This window comes from Phragmites australis, chromosome 5, assembly GCF_958298935.1.
Source record: "Phragmites australis chromosome 5, lpPhrAust1.1, whole genome shotgun sequence".
Lineage (NCBI taxonomy): Eukaryota > Viridiplantae > Streptophyta > Magnoliopsida > Poales > Poaceae > Phragmites > Phragmites australis.
In genome coordinates, this window is record NC_084925.1 from 15,157,829 (window position 1) to 15,171,618 (window position 13,790).

Sequence of the window (13,790 nt, forward strand, 5' to 3'; positions counted from 1 at the left end):
TAGACCATTAGTCATGTTTAACCAACAACCCAACCATACCCTTATGCAAAGCTAAGCATAAGCTAACAAACATAACAACTACTAACAACTAAGGCGACAAGGGATATATGGACCAAGGTACTATAAGTAAATAGGATTAAGAATTAACAACATGCATATTTGAAATAAAGATTGCATTTGAAAAACTAGGATTAGAATATTCAAGGACATTTTCCTCTTCCAACTTGATGCTCAAACTCTTCAAGGACTTGGTCCTGGAGATTCATAAACTGCTCATCATCTACTCTCAATACACATTGCAAAAACACACAAAAAATCTAACTAAGAACAGTATACCAAAAAATAGCTAACATCTATGAAAAAGGCATTAAAACATACTACACACTGCTATGAACGCGAGAGTGCAAAAATCGTCTAAATCGGAGCTAGAACGAGAAAGTTACACTAAAAACAAGTTTAGGGTTAAATCTGAAAAAGAAAAGGACCTATTTTGAATTAAGCAGAAAGGGTAGGGGCCTTTTGTAAAAATATAGGAACCTTTTTGTAAATATAGAAAATTTTAGGGACTAATCTATAAATAGACATGGGCTTTTAGGTAAAAATAGAAAAGTTCATGTGCTTAAGTGAAAAACTACCAATTTTCTTGAATTAAAAATAAATCGGGGTGACTGGGTAAAGGCTCTGCTGATGTGGCTTGACACGTCAGCTCTTCGGCTGAGGTGGCTACTGACGTGGCGGATGAAGTGGCAAGGCTGACTGGGATTACACATGACATATGGTGGCTCGAGATTGGATGGCTAAGGGGTAAGAAACCGATCTAATCTTGGCCGTGTGTCGAAGATCAGACGGCTAAGGGTGCTCTAGAACCGGCCGGCTAGTAGCATGGTGGCGGGAGAAGAATGAGCGGTGGAGGACTCGCTGGAGTTGGCCAAAGACCTCGTTGTTAGCCTCGGATCTTGATGGTGAGTGGCGGAGGTTGTTCGGGGAAGCAAGGGGACTCTGTTTGGGGGTTTACCTCGGGCAGCGCAGCACGGGAAGGAGGTCGGTAGAGAGAGGGACGGTGAGGGCTCTCGGTTCTTCATCGACAGTGATGCTCCAATAACTGAGATGCGAAGGCGAGTGCACCAATGCACTCAAGAGGTGGCGGCAATGCACTCAATAGGGTGACTCGGACGAGGCAATGCACGACTGATTTTAGTTGGCGGCAAGCACGGCCGAGGCGGATATGGCGATGGTGGTAGCGGGCTAGGGTTTTGGGGGTATCTCGGTTTGGAACATAAGGGGAGGGGTAGACTTATGTAGGAAAGGGATATCTTGTGGGGGAGTCGGATTAGGCCGAGTTTGTTGGGATTCGATTTGGGGGAAGAGCAATGGCGGTGTGGCCGGCTCAGACTCGAGAGCGAAGAGGAAGTGGCAAGCTCGCTAGCGCAAAGCAAGGGTGAAGGCGGGTTTCAAAGGGACGCCAACAGAGAGGCGAGCAGCAGGCTGGAAGGCGAACATGAAGACGGGCCAAAATGCAGCCCAGGCGGGTGGGAGAGTAAAGAGAGGGAGTGAGCAGGCTCGCCCCCGAGAAAAAAAAAGAAGGTGGTCCGAAAGAAATGAGAAAAAGAAAGGAGAGGGGAAGAAAATTCAGCACGAAAGAGGAAAAAGAGAATTTTCTTTTATGGAAGCATTTTCAAACTTTTCTAAAATTCAAATGGCACACCTCGATATTTTCAAAAATTCATTTTTACACAAAGAAACTCTAATGCTACTACTCAGCATGAATGCAACCACATTTTTAAATATAACCTAAATTAATTATTTAATTTCGAAAATAAATTTCCACCTAGGGTTTTAAGACGAAGAAATAACACCCTAAATCTAAGGAAAGATTATTTTATTTCTATTTCAAAAAGTTGGAAAAATTAGGATGTTACAGGTGGCCATTAGATATTACTGGTCATTGCCCCTAAGTGGAACTTCCTCTAATACCTCGATTTAGCAAGACCAGCAGTAGGACGTAATGGCGAACGGGGAGTACATAACTATACTTGGGTCAAACAAATCCTCGATGAGTAAGTTCTTCATGACTTAGGTTACATATTAAACTTTTCAATTTTTTTTCCAAATGTTGACTAATGGACCCCTCTTTGAATGTAGAGCTTTTGATCCAAAGTACGATCCGAATGAACCCCGCACACTGACATATAAGACCGTCTTCACAGTAAGTGCCAGCAGACATAGTTGCAAATACTCTACTACTACATCTTTTTCTTTCGAACTGACGGTTTCTTTTCTCTCCAGTGCTACCAACAACCACCGGGCAATGCCTGTGGCTTTTACGTTATGCGTCATGTGCTGCAAGCCATGGCAGTAAAAGATATGAAATCCCTAGATGCAATATAATTGTGTATAGTCTTTTCATAACTACATTCATTCATTTAATATCCGATACTAAAATGGTTTTACTCAAGCTAATTGAATACTTTTTCTATTACTATTTTCATTTAGCAGGAATTAAGCATACCAGATGACAACATTGAGGAGTCTGCACTCTTCAATGTTCAAGTACAGATTGCCTCATTCATAATAACAGAAGTCGTCTCTTCGAAAGGTGAGTTCCATTGTAGAGAGGTGGCACACTAACTTGATATGTTTGATATGGTCCATTGTACTGATGTGATATGTTCCATTATACTGATGTGATGTACTTGATATGGTCCATGTACTATTATGTTTTGTTATGGCGCCCTTTTATATAGACTAAGCTCTTATATATGTTACCTGATGTTAAACATGTTGTCGATATGTGCATATATATGTTACCTAAGCTCTTGTATATGTTACCTGATGTCCAAGATGTGGTCAATATGTGCATATATATGTTTCCTGGTGTGAAATATTTGCAGGAAAAGATGGCTGCCAAATCCTAACATTACTTCAGGATACAACTAAGAAACATGTAAAGCTCTTCGGGGCATGAGCACATTACTGACGGGTGAAAATGTCACGTGCCACTAAAGAGGTCATCAGTGACAGGTTATAAACTCACGCGTCACTGATGACTCGCTCATTACTGACGGGTGCATTTACCACCCACCACTATTGAGCGAATTCCGTGTGACGAGGTGCGGTTACTACCCGTCACTAATGATTAAGTCATCAGTGACACGTGAGATTACAACCTGTCACTGGGACTCGTTCATTAGTTATTGATGGTAAATGTACATGTCACTATTGACCATCATTCATGATGGGCAACATGCTTGCTCAAGCCATAGGAGGCGCACCTCAGTGACTGGTCTCAACTGTGATCCGTCACTGATGACCGTCATTAGTGATAAGTCGGCATCCATCACTAATGGGTCATCATTAGTGACGCATTCGAAGTGACGGTATGTGACCTCTTACTAATGACGGTTATCACCAGTTACTAATGTGTTGTTCTAGCATAGTGTGTATAAGTATCTTTTTAAGAGTTATTATTATTTAATCTAGTATTTTGCCTCCATACAAACAAAATCAATCTTTTAGAGCACTATTATGTCAAAACTAAGGGCCTGCTAGGAACACAGAAATTTTACATGAAACAGACCGATTCCTATAGGAATCTACAAAATTCATGCGTTCCAACCGGACGTAAACTGGAACAATATATTAACTGTTGTTTCCTTATCATGTTACTGTACCATCATTCAACAAAACATATAGATTATCCTTAAAAATACCGTAGAAGCTTTTATTTAATAGTTTTTACTTTAGGGCCTAAATTTAGGGTTAGCACAGGGCCTCTCAAATGCTTGGGACGGCCCTTGGCTAGAGCACTGCGAAATGACAGTCATAATCGGATTGGGACAGGCTAACCACTAGACTGTTCAGTCCTTGGAGCACCGGGATTTGAGTCCTGGTACGTCCATCTCCTTTAGCGAATGCCAGAGCTCTTACGGCGTTTACGTTTTCAAAAGACAATAAATCAATATAGCATAAGAACTCTAGTCTTGTAATGCACGCGTTGCATGCTACTATGCATACACCTATACTATTCAAATACATCGCCTGTCTATGTTGCTGGATCAGGGAAAGTTTTCACGTGGCATACATAGTGATTAGAGGTTTATATATAATGTCAACGATCAATTTGCCTTGCCAAACAAAATTTGTAAAAGTTCTGAAAAAACGGTCATATTAAGACAGCTACGGGTGATTGTAACTTCTCAAATTTTTTAAACATGTCATTAAGCATTCATGAGAATCATTAGCATCATGTTTTAATTGTTTGAGTAATTATGCCTGAAATTAAAAATTGAATTATTAAGTTTAATAGGAAGTGGTGCATTGTGAAGGAACTCACAAATTACTATGCAACCTAGGGATGGAAATACTTTTAGAAATTTGTCCATGACATAATAAGAATATTAGCAAATTTTTTCAGATTTTGGGAATTAAATTGAAGACTTAAAAATCTATGCAAGTTATAAAAGTTGACAAATTTAAAGAATTTTAGTTTAAATTTCTCAGTCTTTTTGGGTCAAACCAATCAAAATGGGTTGCTTATGATTTATAGTTTCCCATCAATTACTATTCACTGGCGCCCACTTGTCATCCCCTCCCTCTCTCTATTTTGAATAGCACTGAGTGCCGTTGTTGACAATCAAAGCCGGCCACTGAGTCATGCCACCAAGCCTCCTTCCAGTGAATTTCGGCTGCCACCCTTAAGAAGAGCTGCCTGGGTCCTCCCCGTCGATTCACGTGTGAATCCCCAATTTTCCCCAGTCGGATCATATCTCACATGCGTTTCTTCTCCAACTCCGGCCACCATCGTTGCTCGCCAGTGAACCACTGCATCGCTGCTCCATTTTTCAATCCAAACTGCGGAGATCTTCCCCACTCCTCCCTTAATCGTTCGCACGAGGTAAATCCTATTTGACCAGCGACCGGCGCATCTCTCCTCACGCGACAGCTGCCGCCAGCCGGGCCATGGCTAGGACCTCGGCCTGAGGATCCTATGGCCGGTTTCCACTTTGCGCTTGTGTCTTCCATCCACCTTTTTAGTGCTTCTCCTCCCTGTTCTCGTGTGCGGGTGAAGCATCGATGCCCCTAATTCGTGTTTTGGTAATTAATGATAATATATCTTTTTTTTGACTAACATGTTTGAATGAGTTATGAAAAGGTTAGTCACAAAAGTGTTACGGAGCTAGAAGTTACATGAGTGAAAAACATGAAGAATGGCTAGATCAAGGCAAATGTATAATTGTAGGGTATTTTCTTTTACCGGTCAACGGAGATTAGAGAAGAAAACTTGACCGGATTGATAAGATAAGTGCCATACTATTAAGAGGGGTTGATGTGTGTTTACTTAAGGTTTCTATGGTACCAAATTGCTCAAACTTGTATTTCATATAGAGTTGAAAATTATAGTTTGAGAAAGTCCGTCGAAAAGACTGCATTTGGGTGCTCCTGTGTGCTGGAAGTCTGACCGGGCCATACAGTGGTATGATCGCTGTATAATGAATCAGGACAGCCTTGCCCCTTCGAGAGTGGCGATCTGACCGGCCCTTCGGGCGGTCTGACCGCTGTATAAATTCTTCTCAAAAATCTGAGTAAATCTATGTCTCGGTCTGACCGAGGGCTGTGCCAGTCTAACCGAGAATAACATAGAGAGTTTTGGGTCTTACAGTCTGATCGTAGGGCCCGTCGGTCTGACCGCCAAGGCTGTGCCGATCTGACCAAGAAGGATGGCAGTCTGACCGCCAAGCTGTGTCAGAATTAATTTTGACCGTTGTCTGTAGCCATTTATGGGGGCGGTCTGACCGCCAATGGTGCTGCGGTCTGACCGCCACTTGCGTAGAGCTGTCAGAACAGTAGTAACGGTTAGATTTTGGGTAGAAGGGTATAAATAAGGGCATGGCAGGTTCATTGAATGTACCTCTTGACTCTAGCACATAAATACAACACTTTGAGCTCTAGGCCATCACTCTCCCTCTCCATTAACTCAGTGATTGCATCTTTGAGAGGTTGAGAGCAACTAGTGCATAATTTCAAAGAGTTTGAGCAATTTGGCACTTGTGATCCTTCAAGCAAGCATCATCAACTTATTACTCTTGGAGGTTGCTGCCTCCTAGACGGCTTGGGGTTGTGGCACCGTCGAGCCCTTCATGGAAGATTGTGAAGGAGCCGCGGTGGTGATTGTGAGAGGTTTGAGCACGCCTTGCTGGAGTGGTAAAGTGCTTCGCTAGTGAAATTGAGGTTTTGAGTAGTTCTTGTTCATTTCCGGCTTAAGGTCAAGTTGCTCGTATGAGCCCTTTCTCATGTGAGAATTGAATACTCGATAGAGAAGCGGTTTGAAGCTTGAAGTCACCTCAAAATGGATGAGGGGTGATCCGCAAATCACTGATACCACGGGAAAAAAATCTCTTGTGTTATCTTTGAGTTATTTACTTTCATGCAATTTACTTCAAGTAATTTATCTTCCTAGATTATAAATTGTTGCATATCACCCTAGGTTTGCAAACCTCAACTTAGCTCTTAGTTGTTCTAGTTGTTGCTCTAGTGATCATTAGTTTATTTTTGGAAGTTTTCTTGATCGCTTAGCAATTAGTTTTAAAACCGCCTATTCACCCCCCTCTAGTCGGTATCTTTGATCCTACAAGTGGTATCAGAGCCTAGGACTCCTTTTGTTGCAGATTTAACCATCCTGGAGTAGGATTATAGCTAGTGACACTCATGTCAATGTGGGAAAAGCTCCGTTCTTTGAGGGGTCAAACTACGCATATTGAAAGGCTAGAATGACCATGTATCTTAAGGCTATGAGATATTGTGGATATGTAAGCTTTGGGATATTTTGGATAAAGATTATGTTATTCTTGATCCCATTAATCTTACTGATGTTGATAAGGAAAATTCTCTTGCTAACGCTCAAGCTATGAATATTCTTTATAGTGCTTTAGATCTTAATAAGTTCAATCGCATTTGCAAGCTTGAGACCGCTCATGAAATATGGGAAACGCTTAAAGAGATTCATGAAGGTTCAACCATGGTTAAAGATGCCAAGCTTTTTGTTTACAAATGACAACTTGAGAAATTTTCTATGTTGCCAAACGAAAGCATTGAAGAAATGTTCAATCGTTTGAACAACATAATAAATGAACTCAAGGGGATTGGCATGGATATTTCCGATGTTGATTTTTGTCATAAGTTTCTTAGAGCTTTGCCTAACAAATATGATACTATTGTGAATTTGCTTGTGAGTTCCAATTTGAAGGAGACAACTCCAATGCAAATGTTGAGTGAAATTCTCACTCATGACATTTTTAAGAAGTCACAAGAGGATCTTCATGATGATGCTAGTGGTGCCAAGAATAAGATTGTCGCATTTAAGGCTCAACCATCAAAAGGCAAGGATGATCATGAAGAGAGTGATGATGATGAGGAGGATGATTAAGAGATGGCTCTCTTTGTGAGAAAATTTTAGAAATTTATGAAGAAGAAGAGATATCAAAGTGGATATAGTAAGAAGGGACAATCTTCAAAAGAAAATTCCTTCAAAGAAAGAACATGTTTTAAATCCGGCGAAAAAGGCTATATTGCCACAAATTGCAAGAACAAGAAAGAAAAATATTCCAAGAAGAAGGAGAGTGAAGGCAAGAAAGTTTTCAAGAAGTAATACAAGAAGAAGAAAGATGGTCAAGCATGCTATGTTGAGTGGGATTCGGATGCAAGCTCAAGCTCCGACTCTGATGATGAGAAGCCATCTCAAAAGGGTCTTGCCAGTGTAGCCATCAAGGAAGCACCTTCACTCTTCTCCACACTTCATTGTCTTATGGAAAAGGGTGACTCCAAGGTATTAAATGATGAAGATAAATATTCATAGGATGATCTAATTGAGCTAATAAATGGTTTTGATGATTTCAGGACCAAAGAAAGAGAGAAGTTTAAGTAATTGAAAAAGAGACACAATTCTATTCAAGATTCCTATGAGGAGCTAAAGACGGCTCATGAGGGTCTAAAAGAAACTCATGAGATGCTTAAGGAAGCTCATGACTCCCTTATTGCTCATGAAACCAACAAATCAAAAGTAGATATGAGTATATCATGCAATATTCTTGATGATGTATCTACTTTATCTCATATGAGTTCTTCTACCTTGCATAATGATGCGTTTACTTCACCTAATGATGTATCTTGCAATAATGTCTTGATTATTGATGAAAATATCATGTTGAAAGAAAAAGTTGAAAAGCTAACAAATGATCTTGCAAGATGCTATATTGGAGAGTCCAAAATTAGACAAGTTTTGGATAGTCAAAGGTTCTCCATCCAGAAAGAATGCCTTGGGTATGTTCCCAAGAAGGGTAAGAAGGCATTCATTCATCACAAAACTACTTTTGTGAAAGGTAGCGGTTATTGCATGAGGTGCAAGAAAACTAGGCATGTTGAGAACGATTGCAAAAATATCAAGGATAATTCATATGCATGTTTTGATTCATGCTATATCCTTAAGATATGCTCTAATGGTAGTGTGAAAGCTAGATTTATTGGCACTCCTATAATTGGTGCTAAAAATCATTTGGGTGCCTAAAACCTTGGTGATTAACATCCAAAGGACTCAAACAAGTTTGGGTACCTAAAAGAGCTTTGTTTTGTAGGTAAATTACATGTCCGGTGGGAGACATTGGGTGCTACATAGTGGATGCACTCAACACATGACCGGAAATCAAATGATGTTCACTTCTATGAGCAATGATAGATTGGAATATGACAAAATCACATTTGGAGATAATAGCAAAGGAAATGTAAAAGGATTAGGTAAAATTGCTATCTCAAATAATTTGTCTATCTCAAATGTCTTACTAGTTAAATCCTTAAATTTTAATTTATTATCCGTTGCTCAATTATGTGATCTTGATCTTGCATGCACTTTTTCTCCAAATAATATGATCATATCTAGCATAAAGGACAATAGTGTTATTTTCAAAGGCTTTAGATATGGTAATCTTTATCTAGTTAATTTTTCTTCTAATGATGCAAGCCTTAACACATACTTGTTCACAAAGACATCAAAAGGATGGCTTTGGCATAGAAGGCTTGGTCATGTTGGTATGAATCAACTAAATCGTTTGTTGAAGCATGATCTTGTAGTTGGATTGAAAGATGTGAAATTTGAGAAGGACAAGCTATGTAGTTATTGTCAAGCCGGAAAGCAAGTGGTAAATTTACATCCATACAAAAGTTCCATGTCAACTTCAAGACCTTTGGAATTATTACTCATGGATTTGTTTGGCCCTACTACATATGTAAGTATTGGAGGTAATAACTATTGTCTTATCATTATTGATGATTTTTCTAGATTTACTTGGGTATTCTTTTTACATGATAAAACTATTGTATTTAACACCTTCAAAAGCTTTGCTAAAAGGGCTAAAAATGAATTTGATTTCAAGACCAAGAAAGTAAGAAGTGACAATGGCTCCGAATTCAAAAAAACAAAGGTTGAGGACTTTTGTAATGAAAATGGAATAAGCATGAATTCTTGGCCAAATACACTCCGGAGTAAAATGGAGTAGTAGAAAGGAAGAATCGAACTCTTATTGATATGGCCAGATCAATGTTTTCAGAATATAATGTTTCGGACAATTTGGGCCAAATCTATTAATACCACTTGCCATTCATCAAATAGATTATATTGTCATCGTCTATTGAAAAGGACTCCATATGAACTTCTTATTGGAAGGAAGCCAAATATTTCATATTTTCGGGTGTTTGGATGCAAATGCTACATTCTCAAGAAAGGTACACGTTTATCAAAATTCCAAAGAAAATGTGATGAAGGTTTTTTACTTGGTTATTCTTCAAATAGTAAAGCTTATCATGTCTATAACCAAAATTCTGGTTTGGTTGAAGAGACACATGATGTTGAATTTGATGAGACTAATGGCTCTCAAGAAAAGAAAAAAGATTGGATGATGTAAGTAATGAAGGCTTGAGAAGTGCTATCAAAAATATGTTAATAGGAGACATCAAGCCAAAAGAAGAAGATGAACTAGAAGATGATCCATCTATCTCTATCCAAGCTATTCCATCTTCTTCCACTACAAACGATCAAGCTCAAACTCAAAATGCGGAAGATATGGATGATCATGTACAACAAGCTACCACTTCATCAAATCCATCACAAGAACAAATAACTCATCCAAGAGTTCATCATACCATTGCCAAGGACCATCCCATTGATCAAATTGTTGGTGATCTTAGTAAGGGTGTTCAAACTCGTTCTCGTATTGCTTCATTTTGTGAACACTATTCTTTTCTATCTTCTATTGAACCTAATCGTGTAGAAGAAGCACTAAATGATCCAGATTGGGTGAATGCAATGCATGAAGAGTTAAATAATTTCACCCGCAATGATGTATGGGAATTGGTGGAAAGACCAAGAGATCATAATGTTATTGGCACAAAATGGGCTTTTCGAAATAAGCAAGATAAAGATGGAATTTTTGTAAGGAACAAAGCAAGATTGGTTGCACAAGGATACACTCAAGTCAAAGGTTTGGATTTCGGTGAAACTTTTGCTCCCGTAGCTAGACTTGAGGCTATTAGAATCTTGCTTGCTTTTGCTTCATCTTATAATATCAAGTTATATCAAATGGATGTAACAAGTGCCTTTTTGAATGGAAAAATTAGTGAACCTGTCTTTGTTGAACAACATCCTGGTTTTGAAGATCCTAAAAATCCAAATCATGTATATAAACTCTCTAAAGCTCTCTATGGCCTTAAAGAAGCCCCACGTATGTGGTATGAGAGACTTAGAGATTTTCTTGTTTCTAAAGGCTTCAAAGTTGATACTACCTTGTTCACTAAATCTATTGGCAATGATTTCTTTGTTTGTCAAATTTATATTGATGACATCATTTTTGGATCTACTAACAAGGATTTTTTGAAGAATTTGGAGAAATGATGTCTAAGGAATTTGAAATGTCTATGATTGGTGAATTGAGTTTCTTTCTTGGACTTCAAATCAAGCAACTCAAAAATGGAACTTTTATTAGCCAATCAAAGTATTTGAAGGATTTATTAAAAAGTTTGGTATAGAAGATGCAAAGCCTATCAAGACTCCTATGGGAACAAACGGTCATCTTGATCTTGATGAAGGAGGTAAACCGGTAGATTTAAAGCTTTATAGATCTATGATAGGTAGTTTGCTTTATTTTACCGCATCTAGGCCCGATATCATGTTTACTGTATGCATGTGTGCACGGTTTCAAGCATCTCCCAAAGAATGTCATTTGATGGCCATTAAGCGCATTTTGAGATATTTAAAGTTCTCTCCTAGTATAGGGCTTTGGTATCCTAAAGGTTCTAAGTTTGAGCTAATCGGATATTCGGATTCCGATTATGCGGGTTGCAAAGTTGATAGGAGAAGCACCTTCGGTAGTTGCCAATTTCTTGTTAGATCACTACTTTCATGGTCATCCAAGAAACAAAACTCCATAGCACTTTCTACCGTCGAAGTGGAATATGTTTCCATGGGTAGTTGTTGTGCTCAATTGCTTTGGATGAGACAAACTTTGCTAGATTATGACGTTGTTTTCAAAATAGTGCCTCTTTTGTGTGACAACGAGAGTGCCGTGAAAATAGCCACAAATCTGGTCCAACACTCTAGAACCAAGCATATAGATATTCGCTATCACTTTCTTAGAGAACATGTAAGCAAAGGCGATATCCTAGTAGACAGTGTTCAGATCGAAGACCAACTAGCAGATATCTTCACCAAACCCTTAGATGAGAGTTGTTTTTGCAAATTGAAAAATGAGCTTAATGTCATAGACTTCTCAAATGTTGCTTAAAACTTAAGACACATGATGTTTATGCATTTTCATGATCTATCATTTGTTTTCAATGCTTTACATACTCATCTTTTTCATGTTTATTTCCTTTGAATATGTGAATTTGTTGCAAATTTAAATTCAAGTTTACATTTCAATAATCTTAGTTATGTCTTGTTGCATATGTTTCTTTCTCTTTTTCCATCTCAAAAGATCATATGTTACCTTTCATCTCCCTTTATAGCTCTATCCTCAAAAATCCAAAAGCTCATGTTCCAACGGTCTGGCCGCAGTTCTCTCTTCGGTCTGACCGCCAATCTATACAGAGAGGTTTGGTGTCTCTAGACTCTGGCGGTCTGACCGCCCTGTGTCCCGGTCTAACCGCTACAAAAGATTCTATCTAGGTAGACTTTATCTCCTCCAGTCCCCATCTTTTCTTCCACCGAGTATCTTTTTCTCTCTCTCCACACAAAACGTGCTCTTAGTAAGTATCTCAAGGAAGACAAATCCTTGGTTCCCAGTCGATCCGAGAGCGTCTTCGATCTCACCGCGGATTCCTCTCTCATGGGCTCTCAGTAATCTTTGAAGCCCTGCTCTCTTTACCATCTTTTTTAGGTTTTTTGTGCTTAGGGTTTGAACGATGAGATCCATAATTAGAGGCATGGATTTGAGATGAAATCAGTTGGAATTAGTTGTTAGCATATCTATTAGGCTATTCTCAAGGTTTACTATTAGGCTATTATCAAGGTTTAGTAATATGGGAATTCAATTTGCCTCACATATTCATCAAAATCGATCCAATGAGGGTTGTCTGCCTGCCGGCGGTCTGACCGCGGCCCTCATTGGTCTGACTGCCAGTGGCAGCAAAGCTAGTTTTTCAATGTTTTTCATCTTTTGTCGATCTTTTATGTTAACTAATGCATTGTGATGTATCATATGATCAATGGAGGAGGAAGTGGACTTGGAAGGAAAGTGAGAAAGTTGTTGGCTGGTCGGGACAAGGGTAAAAGAAGATTGACAGACTCAGAGTCAGAAGGTGATCATGGTGATTCTGATTGGGTGCCTTCACAAGATATTGATGAGGAAGCTTCATCCTATGTTGGTAATGCTGCTTTTGATGAGGATAATGCTAGTGATGAGGATATTGCGATAAACTGTCAAGCTTATGTCGGGCATAAGAAAAATTGGAATTCAACTGAATATACTAGAGCCCAAAATACATATCAGTAAGGTCTTGATAATGATGCAACTCTGCCTCACTTTTATACCATGGCACAACAAGATGCTTTTTATGGCCATCTCTTGCGCAAGAACATATTTGATCATAAATGGATTGATTGGGCTTATGTGAGAAATCAACCTAGCATGACTGTCTTAACTAATATCTTTCAAGAGCTAGGTCTTTATGAGTTTGTGAACTTCAAGTGTGATTGGGATGCAACAGTCATTTGCCAATTCTATGCTACTATTGAAAAATCTCACGATTCTGAAAAAATTGAGTGGATGACTAGATCTAGGAGATATGAAGCTTCATTCAGAGAATTTGCTCATGCCATCAGAATTCCTTTTGATACTGTCTATGACACTATCGATATCAACAATGAACAATGCTTGGCAGAAGAAGTTTGGAGTGTTTTCTATGAACCAATAGGGGTTATCCCTAGATTCACTCTTGGGATGGTTACAGGCTTAAAGGTCCTCCCTGCTACAATCAACAAAATTGCTAGAGCCACCTTTGCTCCAAAGAGTGGTAACAGTGATGTAATTAGGGACTTTTATTGGAATATCATTAATCATATCATGAACAGGAGAAAGATTAATGTGATCAAGCTTATGCTCAAAGCCATTGACGATATAACGGTGAGCATAACTCCAAATCTTTATTTTGCTTTATACATTATGTCCCTTATTCTTATGAAGACAAAGTTTTGGAGATCTTCATGTGATTGTAAGCATTTGGGATATCGGCCGTTCAAAGTAAACCCA